The sequence below is a fragment of the Megascapheus bottae genome, chromosome 4 (genome assembly GCF_031878675.1).
Source record: "Megascapheus bottae isolate mThoBot1 chromosome 4, mThoBot2.hap1, whole genome shotgun sequence".
Lineage (NCBI taxonomy): Eukaryota > Metazoa > Chordata > Mammalia > Rodentia > Geomyidae > Megascapheus > Megascapheus bottae.
In genome coordinates, this window is record NC_143512.1 from 41,559,960 (window position 1) to 41,577,161 (window position 17,202).

The 17,202-nt window shown below is 42.4% G+C and overlaps 1 protein-coding gene across 6 annotated transcripts in view; it reads left to right on the forward strand.

Annotated features, from left to right (window-relative positions):
* The first annotated feature begins 7,201 nt into the window (after positions 1 to 7,201).
* The window catches only part of Erbin (erbb2 interacting protein), a 100,230-nt gene continuing 90,229 nt past the window's right edge, over positions 7,202 to 17,202 (forward strand). For 5 of the 6 annotated variants that reach the window (XM_090331751.1, XM_090331752.1, XM_090331754.1 and 2 more), the window contains exon 1: positions 7,202 to 7,569. The gene's annotated coding sequence lies outside the window, so the exon portion shown is untranslated. The remainder of the gene's footprint in view (positions 7,570 to 17,202) is intronic. The other variant, XM_090331753.1, reaches the window with a different exon arrangement.

A 17,202-nucleotide genomic window follows, 5' to 3' on the forward strand; every position in this document is an offset into this window, starting at 1 on the left:
TCACACTTAATATACATAAATATCCTTAGGAAGGAACGGGGCATTTGTATTGATAGTTTAATGTGTTGCAAAGCAGGATATATCATTATATACTAAATAAAGTTTTGTATAAGAAAAACAAAGTCTAGAAAGGGCTACAAGAAATATATGAAAGAGAAAGTAGTTATATATCATGTAGGAAATGAGAAATAAAAATTTAAAATAATTAAAAATGAAGATAATGGGGCCAGGAGTTTGGCCTAGTGGTAGAGTGCTTGCCTAGTATGCACAAAGACCTGAGTTCTATTCTTTGGTACCACATACACAGAAAAAAAGCTGGAAGTGGTGTGTGGCTCAAGTGGTAGAGCCCTAGCCTTGAGAAATCCCACGGACAGTGTTCAGTCCCTGAGTTCAAGCCCCAAGACTAGCAAAAAAAATTTTTTAAATGAAGATAATTAAAATATGATTGTTTTGATAGTTGACATAGGAACAAAACGATTGGACTAGGGGAAAACAGCAGAGAAGGGATACATTTAAAATTGTGATATTAGTTAAGGCAGCTTCTTCATTTTTGCCTATGCTGGGATTTGAACACAGGGCTTCTCTGCTGGGAAGATGCTCTGCGATGTGGGTCATACACCAGAACTTTTTCACTTTATTTTAAGAGAGTGTTTTGCACTATTTCCTTCTGTAGGATTGGCTTCTAGCCTTGGTCCTCCTACTTATGCCTCCCAGTATCTGAGATGAGAGTTACACTACCACATCCTGTTTGTTCATTGAGATGGAGTCTCACTAACTTTTTGCCTGGGCTAGACTTAATTGCAATTCTGTTCTCTGCCTCCCCAGTAGCTGAGATTACAAGTGTGTACCACCACTTCTTTTTTTTTTTTTTTTTTTTGCCAGTCCTGGGCTTGAGCTCAAGGCCTGAGCTCTGTCCTTGGATTTTTCTCAAGGCTAGAACTCTACCACTTGAGCCTCAGCACCACTTCTGGCTTTTTCTAAGTATGTGGTACCAAGGGATTGAACCTGGGTCTTCCTGCATGCTAGGCAAGCACTCTACCACTAGGCCAAACTCCCGGCCCTGTACCACCACTTCTATTCTTCAACATATCTTGAAGAACAATTGCAGACAGGTTCCCAAAAAGTTAGTTTCCTCGCCCCCCCAAGGAAGAAACTGTTCTTGTGTCAACTATCAATGTTCATTTTTAATTATTTAAAATTTTTGTTCCTCATTTTTCTATATGAGTCATGGTTCAAATGGTAGAGCACCCAGCCATGAGCAAGGAAATTAAGTAACTTCGAGGTCCTGAGTTCAAAGTACCAGCAGAAAATAAAATAAAATAAATGCTATTCAAAACTATTTAATTCATGAGGCCAGGAGTTTGGCCTAGTGGTAGAGTTTGCCTAGCATGCATGAAGACCCAGGTTTGATTCCTTGGTACCACACACCTAGGAAAAAGCCTGAAGTGGTGCTGTGGCTCAAGTAGTAGAGTTCTAGCCTTGAGAAATCCCAAGGACAGTATTCAGGCCCTGAGTTCAAGCCCCATGACTGGAAAAAAATTTAATTCATGAAGTATAAATTTAGTAAGGCAAGAGTAACTTTGTTATTCAATGAGAGAAAATGTGTAACATATAAACTTCTTTTTTTGAGACAGCCTTGCCATGTAGTCCAAGTTTGTCTCAAATTCTACTATGATCTCCTGCCTTAGCCTTCTGAGTGCTGGGATAATGTGTTCCCACACCCGCATCTGTGCACAAATATTTTTTAAATAAAAGCTTGCACTGAAGGGCAATGAGTATCGCATTTGATCTTGTTTTGCTGATGTTGCTATGATGTAGAAAGCGGGTGCACATTATAATATGATAGAAATAGGTTATGATTCATACTGGGAAGGACTAGAGAGGGGAACTGGGTCAGAATAAGGCACTAGACATGGAAATTATTAGGGCTACCATTTACCCCAGTTGGTCCAAAACAGGTCTGGTTTTATGTAGTTGTCCCAATGTAACTATTATTTACTAGTGTCTGCTTTCACTTTCAAAGTGTGCTCGTTTGGATGACTGACTATGGTGGCCCTTCATTCTGATGGCCATGCAGTCACATTATAGTTCACTTGAACGCACACTGCTAATAATAGTTCCCACTTTTAAGGCTGCCAAGTAATGTGCTGAGTACTTTACTAACAGTATTCCATTTAGTTTTGCCAGGGATCTGTGAAGCAGTTAGTATTTTAGTCTCCAATATGGAGATGAAGAAGCTCAAATTTATTTTTGCAAATGTTCTTGTCCAAGACTATCAACAGCTACATTGCTCATACCAGCACCCTTGTTTCAGAAGACACACAACATCAACATTTGGTATTGTGGATTTTCTCCACGTGTTTTAAAATGTCTTAAAATAAATTTAACTTTGATCATGTACAAAATGGTTAGGATAGGAAAAAAAACCATCAAGCCTATTTGGTAGTTTCTCTTTAATCATAGTTTCACTTTCCAGAGTTTCTGCTACCTATAGTCAACCATAGTGTGAAAATATTGCATGAAGAAGTCAAAGAAATGAACAATTCACAAGTTTTCAGTTGCATGCTGTTCTGGGGAACAGTGTGATGAGAGCTCATGCTGTTCTGCTCCATCCTGACTGGATGTGAATCATCCCTGTCCAGTGTATTTACACTGTATATATTATCCACCTACAAGTCACTCCGTAGCTGACCCAGTTACCAGATCGTCATGGTTTTTCACAGTGCCTGTGCTCAAGGATATTTTATGTAATAGACTAATGCTATGTCATGTCATTTATTTCATTATGTAGGCATTTTATCACCTCACCTCATCATAAGAAGGGAAAGGATACTATAATGAAATATTTTGTACAGTAAGTTATTCCCACATAACTTTTATTATAGTATAGTGTTACAATACTTCCATTTTATTAACTGCTGTTTCTAGTCTCTTACTGTGCCTGATTTATGAACAAGGATTGGAGCTATGGCTCAGGTGGTAAAGCAACAGCCTGAGCAAAAAAGTGCAGTTACTATGGCAGTCCCTATATTTAAGCCCCAGGACTCATATGCACGAGTGCTAGTGCGTGCACACATACACACACATCAAAAACAACAACACTTCAAAATGTTTCAGAAAGCTTTTCACAAATAGAGGCAGATTTTCCCTGTAATTCATAGTGCATTTTGACCTAGTTCATTTAATGTTTCTACATTTGTTTTCAACCTAACTCTATGCTAGTCTTAAGATTCCTTTTTCCTAAACGCTAAAACCAACAAGTAATTGTTTGCTATGGACTAGAAAAGGAGAAAGGAATAAGAACTTAAACACTGTGCTTTGTTGGCCTCCCAGTGCTTGTGCTTGGTTGCTCTGACAGGCAGTCCCTTTGAACAACAGTAGATATATTTTTTCTTTTTTTCTTTTGATGGATGACTTGTACAGTCCATGGAATGCTTAAGGCCTTCAGGCTGTCATGAGACAATGTCGCTTATCTCTAGCAGACAGTATTTCTTTCTTGAACTCTAGCTTTGGGAGGGAGAATCTCAAAGAAATATTTCAGGCCTTTTACAGATAATCCTAGAGAAATGGAATAGGAAGATCACGTTTTACTCTCAATAAACATTAGCTTACTCTCTAAGGTGGTCCTGGGATTCAGTTAATCATTTCAGAATCATAGCTAGGCAGTCTTGTTGAAGGTGGAGTTTTAGTTTTCTGTTTAATTATAAATGAAAAGTTCAGTCCATCTTTAGTTCAAGATCCTGTGGGAGGATTATAAAAGGAAATGAATTTGTAGAAGCATGGAACAGGAATGCCTTGTAAGAAAGTCCAAATGGAAGATCTGGCTATTTCTCTGTATGCTGCTCATATGATTTAGAGTGAAAGAGTCAGTGCTGAATAACAAAGATGAATCATTATCTCTGATTATTGGATGACCTGATCAGATAGTTCCTAATTTTACAGAGGCAGAATTTCTGGGAAGATACTTTATAAAGAGATGATTAAAGAATGAGTTGATAAAGTAAATAGCTACTGACAAGTGTATCTTGGCTTCCAATCTCTTAAAGCTAATCTTTCAGGATTCATTCTTTTTTTTTTTTCCAGTCCTGGGGCTTGTACCCATGGCCTGAGCATGGTCATTGGGCTTTCTCAAGGCTAGAGCTCTACCTTGAGCCACAGTACTACTTCTGGCTTTTTTCTATGTATGTGGTACCAAGAAATTGAATCCAGATCTTTGTGCATGCTAGGCAAGCACTCTACCACTAGGCCAAACTCCTGGCCCAGGATTCATTCTTAGAGCATGAGTAAGCAGGACTTATTTAACGATCAAATGATGGTCATTATATTCCAGTACTGCTCTATTTTCCATATGTTGTTCCAAAGAATTGAGGTACATTTCCCTCTCCTATCTACTTATACTCAGCATATGTTATTTCTATTTTTCAAATGCTGCTTTTAGGGAAACAACCTGATGAATTAGGTATGAATGAAGAGTAAGACTTAAAATACTGCCTTTTCTGGATTATGTTTGGTGCTTGAGACATGAACTCTGACTGGTGAATGGTAGAAATTGGGTTTTGATTATAGGGGCTTCTCTAGCCTGAAAGATTCCAAAATTGGGTCTGGGCATGAATTTAAAATAAAAAGGGCTAGGACCAGAGCAAGACTTCAGCCTGCAGATGTTGTCTGGTTCTACTTATTGTGGTTTGGAGGGAAGGTTTAGATTTATTTGAATGTACAGTATAGTATCATTTTTTTTTTCTGTGGTGCTGGGTATCAAACCCAAGGTCTGCTGTATGCTAAGTAAGTTCTCTGCTACTGAGCTACAAATAGAACATTAATAGGGTTTAAAATTAACCTGAGACAGGATGCAGCACTGGAATACCAGGATCCAGCTGGTTTTCCACTGGTTTGAGACATGCTTCTTCAGCTTACAGATAACCTTTTGAGTTCAGAGCCATGCGGATTCTGATCAGACTCAAAAAAGTGGACTAAGAAACCTTGTTCGTGACAATTAAAACCAGCTTGTACAACACAGTAACTTTAGCATTTTTGTGTGTGCAGTAGTTTATTCACATAAAATAGATATGCATCTTGATATTACTGATATGTCTGCCATTTCCAAGCTCCTAATTACAACAATAGCTATAATGCTATTACTCCTTTTTTAAATTTATTTATTTTTTTTGTGGGTCATGGGCTCTTCACTCAAGGCTACTGCCCTACCCTTGAGCCAAGCCCCACTTGGTTAATTGGAGGTTAATTGGAGATAAGAGTCTCAGGTCCTTTTGTGCCCGGGCTGGCTTTGAACCGAGATCCTCAGACCTCAACCTCCAGAGTAGCTAGGATTACAGGCGTGAGCCACCACGGCCCAGCTTAATGCTATTACTTCTTTCCAAAGAGACTGTCTTTGGAGTGACTTCAAGTGTTGGTCATAGCATAGACCTCACTTTGGTTTAATTCTTTGATGGATTTTGATCCCCCCCCACCACTTTGGATACAAGCCGAAACTGGTCTGTAGGACATATAGCTCTCTATTCAAATTTGGGGATACATTTATCTCTGGGCTACAGATGGAAGATCTGAACCAGTGACTTCAGGGACCCGGAGGCTAATAACCATCCGTGTACCCGTAGGTACAGTAGGGTGTGTGTGTAGGATGGTTTGCTCACTATTTCGTTTCCTTTCCGGGTAAAACAAGGGTAAGTCTTGTCTGTTAACATATTTAAAGCAGCAAGTGCGAAAACTGTGCAATGTTATGGTTGAGGCTTGTGATGCCATATGTGTTGACAGAATGCTTAAAGAGTCTCTCCCCGCCATCAACGCGAACCCTGCCAGGCGGAGCGATCCGGGCCGGCTCGGTTCCACGCCAGCGGCCGGCGGGAAAGGGCCAGGGCCGGGAGCCTACGTGGTCGCACGCCGCGCGCATCCAGCGTTTCCACGAACAAAGGCACTGTCGGGAGGCAGCGCGCGGGCCATTTTCCCCTTCCCCGCGCCAGCTTTGTCTCGCGGCCCGGGCGAGGCCGAGCCTTCGGGGGAGCCGGGGCGGCGGGGCGGGGCGGGCGGGTGTGGGAGGCTCCGCCGGGCCGCCGCGGTGGTTTCCTGCGACCTGAGCTGGCCGAGCGGGCGATGTCGGGGGGCCGCGGCTGAAGCAGATACCGGCCGCCTGGAAATCGGGACTGGGCTCGCGTCGCCCCTGGCGCCGGTCACAGACGTACAAAGAAACTCGGGAGGCGGCTTCCCGCCGCGTCCCCCGGGGGCCCAAGGCGGAGGCGGCCCCTCCCGTGGGACCCCCGGCCCGCCGCCGACTTCGGCCGGCGCGCGCTGACTGGCTCGCGCCGCCCCAGGGCCCGGTGGCGAGCGGCGGGGGTGCAGCGGGCAGGAGGCCGCCCCGCCCCCCTCTGCGGGCCCCCGCCCCGCCCCCGCTACTCCCCCCCCCCCCCCCCGCCCTCGCCTCCGCCGCCGGGGCGGTGGCGCTGCTGCCGCCGCGGTCTACGAGGCGGCGACTCCCCCCCCCCCCCCCCCCCCCGCCCCTGCCCCGGTCCGCCTCTTTTCTCTCCCTCCTTCCCTCCCTCCCTCCCTCCCTCCTCGCCTCCCCTCGCGGTCTCTCACTCGAGCGAAGGCGGCGCGGCGGCGCGGGGGACGCAGCCTTGCCCCCTGCCGCGGCCCCACGAGCTCGCGAGGAGACCGGGCTGCCGCCGGCCCCAGCCGCCCGCACCTCGCAGGGGAGCCTCGGACGCCGGGGAGGAAGAGGAGGGCGGGGAGCGGAGGGACAGCGGCGGGAAAACGGGAGCGGGAACCGAGAGGGCTCCGGGGCCAGTGGAGAAGGCGGAGAAGAGGGACGGAAGGGCCGACCAAAGGGCTGACCGACGGCCCCGGAGAGGAACCCGCCACCGAGCCTGCCCGGCTCCTCGGTTCCCCCGGCTCCGGGCGGCGGCGCAACGCGGGCGCAGGGCGCGGCAGGCTCATCCGAGACAATAACCCCGCCGCCCGGCTCGGGGGGTGGCGGCCAGGCGGAGGCGGCCTAGCGCGGCCCAGGCCCGCCGAGCACCCCCGGCCGTGTCCTCGCCCCCGCCGGCCGCTTCGGGCCGCCGTCGGGTTTGCGCGGCGCAGTGCGCCGGTGCCCGGGAGCCCGCGGCTGGGCGGCCGACGCCCCCCTCGGCCCGGCCCGGCCCGGCCCCGCTGCGCCCGGCTCGCGTCCCCTCCCCCCCGCGGCGCGCGCCGAGCTGGTTTTCCGGGTTCCCCTGGCCCGAGCTGGATCCTGCTCTTCGCCAAGGCAGGAAGTGAGTTTCGCACGGCAATTCCGGGCGGTGTCACGAGTGAAAAGTTGTCTTTCCCCCCCCTCCACCTCCTTCGACGGAGAACCTAGTCGGGGTGGTGGAAACTCCAGCCGAAGTCGGGACCAGGAAGCCGGCTCGCACCCCGGGCCCCCCGCCGCAGCCACCCACTCCCGGGCCGCGGGAGGCCGCCCCACATCCGCCCTCGGCCGACGCAGAAACTCGGTTGGCTCCCGGGGACCCGAGCGAGAGAGGAGGTCATGGCCCGCCGAGCCCCGACGCCGCTGCCCTGAGACACTCGTCCGGACGAAAGGTAATTCCCACGGAAAGTCGCGCCGTCCCCCTCTCCCCCCGAACTTCCCTCCCCGGGAAACGCGCTTCTTTTTCGTGTTTTGTGTTCTTTCTTTTCTCTCCCACTCGGCCCAGGTTGCCCCTACGTCCTCCTCTCGGGACTGCCGGGATCCGGGGTTTTAGTGGCGTGGGTTTTTTTTCCCTCCTGGCTACCATCTGGACTCGGGGGTTGCGTTTTTACGCGAGGTCGTGGCCAGGGGACGGGACGAACCCTTGGGCGGCCGTCGGGAGAAAGCGCGCCTTTGTTCGGCCGGGGCTCCGCGAGCTGGACTTTTTCTGGAGCGTCCGCACTGGAGGGTCGAGTTGCTGAACTTGGCAACTTTTTGTTTTGGAAGAAAGGTAGCTAGCTGCCGGGAGGGACCTGGTGGTTCCCGAGATGGCTGCCGCCCCGGCGTCTGTTTTGGTTTCTTGCGTGAATCGCGCGTTGGAGATGTTTCTGCCCACATCTTTACGCATGTTGTTTGTTGGACTTTCGAAACAAGCCTTGTCTTTCTAGTTGCTCTTTTTTTCTTTTTTTTTTTTTTGAGGGGGGTGGAAGAGAGAGGTGAAAGCGTGCCTTAAGTCTTGTGTTCTTTTCGGAAATTCAGCATCTGAACGAAAGCAAGTTTTCACTAGACTTCTTGGCAGGAAGAGGAGGTGGTAGGGATCAGGGGATGGAGAGGAATGGGTAAGGAAAGAAAACAAATCGTGTTAGTAGTTAGTTGATTCGTTGCAACTTCAGCCCTTGAGATTGAATAAGAAGGGAAGTAAAGCTCCTCAGGCGACTTTCATGGGAAATGTGTGATAAAAAGCTGGGCTTTGTGAGTTGCACGGTCTTCACATTTTTGTGTTGGCCCATCTGTTTTCGTTTGGTTCTGCCTAATGAGAGGTAGGTAGGGGCCATGCGGGAAGGAATTCGTGACGTTTGGCAGACATTCCTCCAGTCAGTTAGCAACACTTCGAACCAATGGGTAGTCTCCGCGCACCGAACTAGTTTTGCATGCAACCAACTCCAACTTCTTTTCAATGGCGTTGTAGTGTCGATTTTACCTTTGCCCCAGTGTTTGTGCGGTAAAAGGGAGGCGAAAGAGGATACTCTACTTTTGAATAAATATTAAATATAGGCTTTCTGTTAGTGTATCTTAAATACAAATTAGCTCACCAAATGGTACCGAATTAATTGCTAGAAATCTAAAGAAAAATAATTGCGTTTCCTGAATGGAAAGAAAAAAGATCTGTCTTAAAGGCCAGGATCAACTTATTTCACAGCTTGTTCTTTGCTATAGCATATTTTTATTAAGAACGCTCAAAAAGAAAAATTTTATTACGCTGCACTGCTTTGTTTTTCTACATTTGATTAGCGATTTGTTTCTCCAAAAGTTAAAAAAAAATAGTTGGTAATAATTTTCAGCCACGTAATTCCTGGTAAGACAAACTACCCTTATTAAGGAATTTGAGACGCATAACTGATCTACTGTGTGATTTGAACATAACATTAGACAGCAAAAGAGATTGTTCTTGGGTATTTGAAAGAGGGAAACATAATAAATGACATTGAACTTCAGTTTCCTTTTATGGCTTATACTTGGCCTGAAAGCAATAAAGCCTTGATAGAGCATGTCTTACTGAGAATTATCACTTTGCAAAGCTGTTTCTCTGTGTTAGTAAATTTGTATATAAAATGTATTATAGCACTTGAAAATGATGAGATCCTTGATTTCGGAGGGTTTTTTTTTTTTTTTCCTCTTGAGGACTGAATAGTTCTAGATTCTGACAACATATTTTTAAAGATGTATTCATCTTTGTAGTTGTCTTTGGTTCCCTTCCCCCTTCAACAGATTTACTTACAATTGTCAGCACTTACGTCTTTTAGGCATTATACTATTCTCACACTGTAAATGTTTTTAAAACTTCATTTAAAAATTGACAGTAGGTTTAGAAGGTTTTAAAAAGCAGTCATCAGTTAAGATTGATGTATTCATAGTATTGTGAATTTTTGTATTTTTTAAAAGTACGCTGTTTTTCCATAGTGTTTGCTCATGTTGTGTGTTTAAAGACATTGCTTATTAAAGTAATCGCTAAGTTTTCAGAGCTTCAGTTTATTCAAGTAGTAGTTTATGGAGTCTCTTTGCCACTTAAGATCAAGCTATTGAAAATATATATTAAAAGCTTACAGAGGTTCATATATGGGAACCAAAATTTTATTGTGTGATGCTTCTTAATAACCAAGTCAAGTGTTAACAAAAGACATCTATAGTTGATTAAAATCAGTCTAATTCTAGACATTGTATTGATTAAGCAGTATGTAAGAAACACTTGAAATTTCAGAAAATTGGGTGCATATTTAGCCATTTATGTGAAATAATTACTCATAGATAGTATGATTTAGAGTTTAACCTGCTTTTATTGTACGAATGGATTCTGGAATTATGCAGAATTTTAATGATGTTGAATAGCAAAACAATTTGCTTTGTAATTGTTACTTACCCAGATTCTTTTTAAATGTGCCTATTTTGTTGCTTACATTTTCATTTTGGTCCTGTCTTTACTCATTTTTCTGTTACATGCTTTATTAATTCTAGTAATACGATTGTTATAAAATATTTACAGATGTTTTTCTGGTTTTCTTCTCTGATAACCTATAACTCTAGTTGTTCATCATAGATGATTCAGTTTTTGAATGCAGTATAATTGTTGCTATGGAAAAATATTTTCATGAATTGTGCTCTTAGTATCTACTTTTGAAGTAGCTAAGGAAATCCATCCATCCTCCCTCCCTTCCTTTCTTCTCTCTCTCCTCTCTCCCCTCTCCTCTCTCATCACTAACTCTTTATACTACTACTGTTTTCGAATTTACATTTAAGTTTTCTCCTTTTTCCCCCTAATTGTAGAGAAGAAATGTAGCTATTACTCAACTTTCTCCTCAAATTCCTTTATTTTAATAGCTTTATAGCTGTTTTAATAGCTAGCTTCATTTACTTTACTTAATTTTCCGTGCTAATTATTTCTCAGTTATATTTTGCCTTTCCCTTCTTTTACAAACTTAGTTATGTTTATCATCTCAGAAAAACTGTTCAAAACATGCTATCTTTATTTGAGCAATCCCATTTAGCTCTGAATGTCTTTTAATTCCAACTTTGTGTAAGTGTCAATATTTTTATATTTAGCAGTATACTGTTCTATATGTGTTATTCCTCAAGTTTCTTTTTTCTCTTCCAGAATTAACTGTATTTAGGTTTTTTTTGAGGGGGGGGGGAGTTGTGGGCCTTGAACTCTGGGCCCCAGCACTGTCTTTGGAATTTTTCTTAAGGCCAGAGCTCTACCATTTCAGCCACAGCACCACTTCCAGCTTTTTTCTATGTGTGGTACCAAGGAATTGAACCTGGGCCTTTGTGCATCCTAGGCAAGCACTCTACCACTATACCAAACTCCAGGCCCTTGTATTTATGTTTTTATACAGTATATTCTTAGGCTTGATTGTGGTATCTAAACATAAACTCATTCTCTATCTTCCTTTTTATTTTATTCTTTACTTTTGTCTTTGCACTCAAGCTAGGTCTTATTTCTGTTAATGTCCCTACAATTTTGAAATATTCTTTCCCACCCATCATGAAACAAACACATTGGAATTTTGTCATACTCTTTATTCCTATCACCTCAAATTTTGTTCCAGATGGCCATTGGATGAAGGCCTTGCTTAACAGGCTTTACAGGTGATAGTTAATAAGACAGTAGTTAAAAACAAAAAAACACACACGCGCGCACACACACACACACACACACACACACATTATAAAATAAAGCTTACTTATCTGAACGTTATTTATTCCTAGGAAATGAAGATATCAGTGTAATCAAAATAGGTATATTGAAGTCTGGGATTTTAATTCATAGGAATATTCTTATGTAGATATTTGTACAGGGTTTACTATTTCTTTACTTTTTTTGGTGTATCAGAAGGGGTGAGAAAGAACACTGTCAAGCCATTATCTAACAAGAATTATTGTGAGCCAGGAGTTGGTGGCTCACACCTGTTATCCTGGCCACTCTGGAAGCTGAGATCCGAGCATCACAGTTCAAAGCCAGCCTGGAACTGGAAAGTCTATGAGACTCATTTCCAATTAACCAGCAGAAAAATGCAAGTGGCACTGTGGCTCAAAGTAGTAGAGCAGTAACTTACAGCAGAAAAGTTCAGGGACAGCGCCTAGGCCGTGAGTTCAAGTTCTATAACTGACCTCCTCCTCCCCCCCCAAAAAAAAACCCAACAGAATTACAGTGAATAGAAAAATGGAAAGAACACTAAGAAAATAACATATGCTCCTCAATTTGTGATGGAGTTATATCCAATAAACTCATAATAACTGAAACCATGCCAGCAATTCTTAGACTGAGATTGACTCAAGTGGTAGAGTGTTCACCTAGCAAGAATGAAGCTCTGCGTTCAGTTCTAGTATATAATGCAGGTTAATGGAGGGAGGAGGAGTAAGAATGAATTAATTTGTTCTACCTGCCAAGTATTATGGCTCCATAGCTCAGCCTCTATTAAACATGTCCATCTACTTGCTAATCTTACAGTTGACCAAAATAATCCAACACAAAGCTTACTTGGTAATATTTTAGGATATTTCTATTATATATTAATACATTTATTTATAATACTGGATTTCTAATATTTATTGAATTACCTGTATCCAAAATACCCTAGCAACACAAAACAGTGTAGAGTACTAGTTATTTACTCTTGGGATCCCTTGTTGTGGCTTGTACTTTGTACCCTGGATTGCTGGCTGGGCAGAAGATCAAAATTTGAAGCATAGTGTCCACTGATTGTTTATTGTTTTTGCATTATTGTGAAGTGAAACTGTGGTAAACACAACCCTTGTTAAGTTGGGGACCACTTCATTGAGTAGTCTGAGATGACTTATTTTGGGACAGAGTGCCATAAACCATTTCAAATATTTTCCTGTCCTAGGTATTACTCTATTAAGATATGGTGCAATTATGAGAAATAATAATAACCCTGTGGCTACTGTACTCAGTTTTTAGTTATTACATCCCTGGGTAAGTTTGGATTTATGTGCATTATTTATTCCTGTATTAGACATTAAAACAAACAAACAGCAATAAGCTGGGCGTGGGATGTGACTCAGTGGTAGATCACCTGTCTAGCAAGCATGAAGCCCAGAATTCAAACCCCAGTAACTTTTTTTTTTTTTTTTTTTGCCAGTCCTGGGCTTGTGCTCAGAGCCTGAGCCACTGTCCTTGGACGTTCTCAAGGCTACCACTCTACCACTTGAGCCTCAGCACCACTTCGGGCTTGTTTTCTATGTATGTGGTACCAGGAATCAAACCCAGGTCTTCGTGCATGTTAGGCAAGCACTCTACCACTAGGCCAAACTCCCAGCCCCAAACTCCAGTAACTTTAAACAAGCAAAACAAAAACCAAGACAATAAACCACTGCATATTGACATTGTTTTAATGAAAACATAATTATTTCTCAAAACAAGTAAAATTGTAGCTTTATATCCACGGAGGATTATTCCAAGCTGCTTCCCTCCATACCACATTTTGTGATGTTCAAGTCCTGTATATCAAATGGTAAAGTGTACATCTACTCAGAATACTTTAAGGCACATCTAGATTACTTGTAATACTTAATGCAGCATAAGTGGTAAGTAGTCATACTGTGTTTAGGAATAATGGTAAAGTTTGTTACGTTTAGTACAGATGATTTTTTTCCTCCATCTTTTGCAACTCGGTATTGATTGAATCCAGAATATGGGGGATTAACTGTAATTCAGCAAAAAGAATACTTAGTCATGTTCAGCTTCCTGTGGAAAGCAGCTCAAATCTCACATAAAGATTCTTCACTTGTTGCAGTAATGTTTTGGTTGAAATATATTGAGGAAATTCAGCCTTATACAGGTATGTTGAGGGAAGGCAAGGAATATTTAGATCTTATGAATACTCTGATGATAACAGAATTTGATAAATTACAGTGGTGTTTTTTTTGTATTGTTTTCAATACAGGGGCTTGAACTCAGGGCCTGAGCACTGTCCTTGTGTTTTCTCAAGGGAAGAGCTCTACCACTTGAGTCACAGAACCACTTTCGGCTTTTTCTATGTGTGTTGCACTGAGGAATCAAACTGGGTCTTCGTGCATGCTAGGCAGGCACTCTTACCCCTAGGCCAAAAGGCTCTGGCCATTGGCTCCCTTTTTTGTGCTGGTTTGGGGGCTAGAACCCAGAACCTGGGTGCTCTCCCTTAGCTTCAGTGACTCAGTGTCACTGACTTTCCTGCTTGATTGAGCTGGTTTAAAACTGTGATTTTCAGATCTTAGTCTCCTGAGTAACTAGAATTACAGGTGTGAGACACCAGCACTCCACTCCTGAGGATTTTGAGGCTAGTTTGGGCTATATAGTAAAACTTGTCTTAACAGAACAAATCTGGAATATGTGAGGATGCTGCTTGTGACACTGCTAATAATGGTTTCATTCTTGCTAACATACTAACAAGTTTTGTTTAGTTTTGACTTTGAGCCATTAATGTAAAATGTTAACATAATGGAAAAGGGAAAACATGAATTTTCAGTGTTAAAAGGAAAATAGTTTGAATTAAAAAGATGCCTAGAATGTGTCTTTCCAGAGTTAAAGACTGTTAGGATCTGTGAACCACACTTCCATTTAACTTTGTTTTTGTTTTTGGCATTATATTGTGGGTATCTTCTTTGGCTCACTTCCTTGGTTTTCAGTCTTTTGTTATTTATTTTTGGAATTAAAGTTTTAATAACTTTTGTCTGTAGTAGTTGATTTGTACTTTTATTTCATCATTATCATCTTCATCATCTTCATTCTTATCACCATTCTCATTCTCATCATTGTTATTATTTGCCATACCTTGTGCTTGAACTAAGAGCCTTCAGCTGGTGCTCTACCATTTGAATCACACCTCCAAGCCCAGCTTTTTGTTGGGTATTTAAGAGATGAAGTCTTTTTTGCCCAGGCTTGCTTCAAATGTTACCTGTTGGATCTCAGCTTCCTGAGTAGATACGGTTACAAGTGTGAGCCATAAGGCTTGGCCCTGAGTTTTGTTACTTAGCCATAATTTTGGTGTACATACAACATAGTCTCTGAGATAGTGGTTGTTATTCTAGGCTTGTCTTCTGTTTCCTGCTCGGATTTGGGTGTTAATTGTGTTTGGTACATCTGTTTTGTTTTGTTTTTTTCAAATATTAGAATTTTTTTGTAGTCAAGTTTTACATTATGGTCTAATTTATACATGCTGTATTGGTCATTTGATGTATTTCCCTACCCCAGGGGAATATGGTTCTTTTGACTTGGTCATTGCTTAGAAGAGGAAAAGGGAATGTTTAACGAATGGGTTTCTCCTGTAGGGTATGTGGACAGCTTAACTTCTTGATACTAGTGTTGGTTGTTCCTTAGGAGATGCCCCTCTGTTTTTGGTCACACTGTACAGTCTCCCATAGGACAAATAGCTGGGCATCTATGATTTTATTAACCAGTCCACTGACTTCCTAGATACAGTTCTCTTGCTCAGTCTTTTTTTTTGGCCAGTCGTGGGGCTTGAACTCAGGGCCTGGGCACTATCTTTGGACACTTTTTGCTCTATTACTACTTGATCCACAACACCACGTCCAGCTTTTTCTGAGTATTTGGTATGGAGGGATCAAACCCAGAGCTTTGTGCATGCTAGGCACAAAGTCATCTTCTTGCTAAGAAAATTAGTCATGTTTGCTTTATTCTTACTTTTGGTATCTAATCCTTCAGGTGCATAGTAATAGCCTTTTATCTTCTGTGAATAAGTTCCATGCCCCCTACCCACCCTTTTTGAACCATGGATAATGCCAGTATATCAACAGTGGCCTTTCCATCTGAACTAACTACTTTGCCACACATTGTGGCTGGAACTTTTTTTCTTCTAATTGCTAACTTAGGGCCTTATTCCTGCTAGGCAAAATGTTCTACCACGGACACCCCCTTCCCCCAATCCCTAGATGCAACATTTGCAGTGTGAGTGATAGCAAAACTAGCAAGAATTCTTTTTTCTTCTTTACAATTTCTTAGGTAGAGAAACTTGTTTTCTTTCTTTCTTTTTCTTCTTTTTCAAGACTAGCACTCTACTGTTTTGAGCCACAGTGCCACTTCCAGTTTTCTGGTGATTAACTGGAGATAAGAATACAGTAGGTTTTTTTTTTTGTCTTTATTAAGAATTTGTACCTTTTAACTGAAAAGTAAGCACTTATGGCTATTCTTTGGCTTAAAAAATGAAAAATTGCTCTTTGAGGCCATTCTTAATGTAAAATAAGGGTCATTTAAACATAAACACTAGGAATACTTGTACAGTAGAATTTTTTTTCACCAGTCCCGGAGCTTGACAGGGTCTGAGCACTGTCCTTGGGCTTTTTCAAGGCTAGAGCTCTACCACTTGAGCCACAGCACCACTTCTGGCTTTTTTCAGTGTATGTGGTACCAAGGAATGGAACCTTGCTAGGCAAGCACTCTACCACTAGGCCAAACTCCAGGCTACTACAGTGGAATTTTGATGGCAGCATAAGTGTGGATACCCTGGATATATTAAACATTCAGTTAAATATTTTCTTTCTTCTAAGCAGTTTTCAAAACAGAAAGAATAGTATTTATCTGGGCTGGGGGAATGTAGTTAGATAATCAACGTTGGACAATGGGCATGACATGAGCTTTGGCCTTGCTATTCAGAAATGGCATCTGATTGAAATCTATGGATAATTTCTGGAGTTAAAAATACTTTGGTGTTTAAAAGCAGGGTCTCACTATATATTCTAAGCTGGTTTTCAACTCATGATCCTCCTTCCTCAGCTTCCTGTGTTAGGATTGTAAGCATGTGCCATCACACTCACCTTTATCTAATATTTTTGGACAATAACTGACCATAGGTAACTAAAAGGTATAATTTGAAACTGTAGGGATGAGGGTACCTACTGTATTGCATTTTGGTACTGTGCCTCTCTAATCCTTACAGTATTTTCTCTCAAATTGTTTCTGCTCTTTTTTTTTTTTTTTTGCCAGCCCTGGGGCCTGAACCCAGAGCCTGGGCACTGTCCCTGAGCTTCTTTTGCTCCAGGCTAGGACTCTACCACTTGAGCCACAGAACCACTTCTGGCTTTTTAAATTTATGTGTTACTGAGGAATTGAACTCAGGGCTTCATAAATGCTAGGCAAGCACTCTACCACTAACATTCTCAGCATAGTTTCTGTTTTTGTCTATACACTTCCTTCCTAGGTTTTTTAGCATTGTTACAGATTATTTGGAGCTTTTGCAACTTTTTTTTTAATTGGTTTTTGAAAAGTGCTGGACATACATGAAGGTTGAAACAATTGCTCTGCACTATTTGACAGTTGTCTATCCAGTGCCCAGTCATTCTGAAATGATTTCATGTTCGTTCTACATGACATTCAGGACATCAAATCAGATCGTTAACACAGATACATTACTAACTTCTAAACCTCAACAGTTGTTCCCTGATGTATTATATTGATGCTCCTTCAATTGAAACAATTTCTGCCTTTATTTTGAAAGCATTGACATTTAACAATTATAAGCCTCATTTTGTAGAAT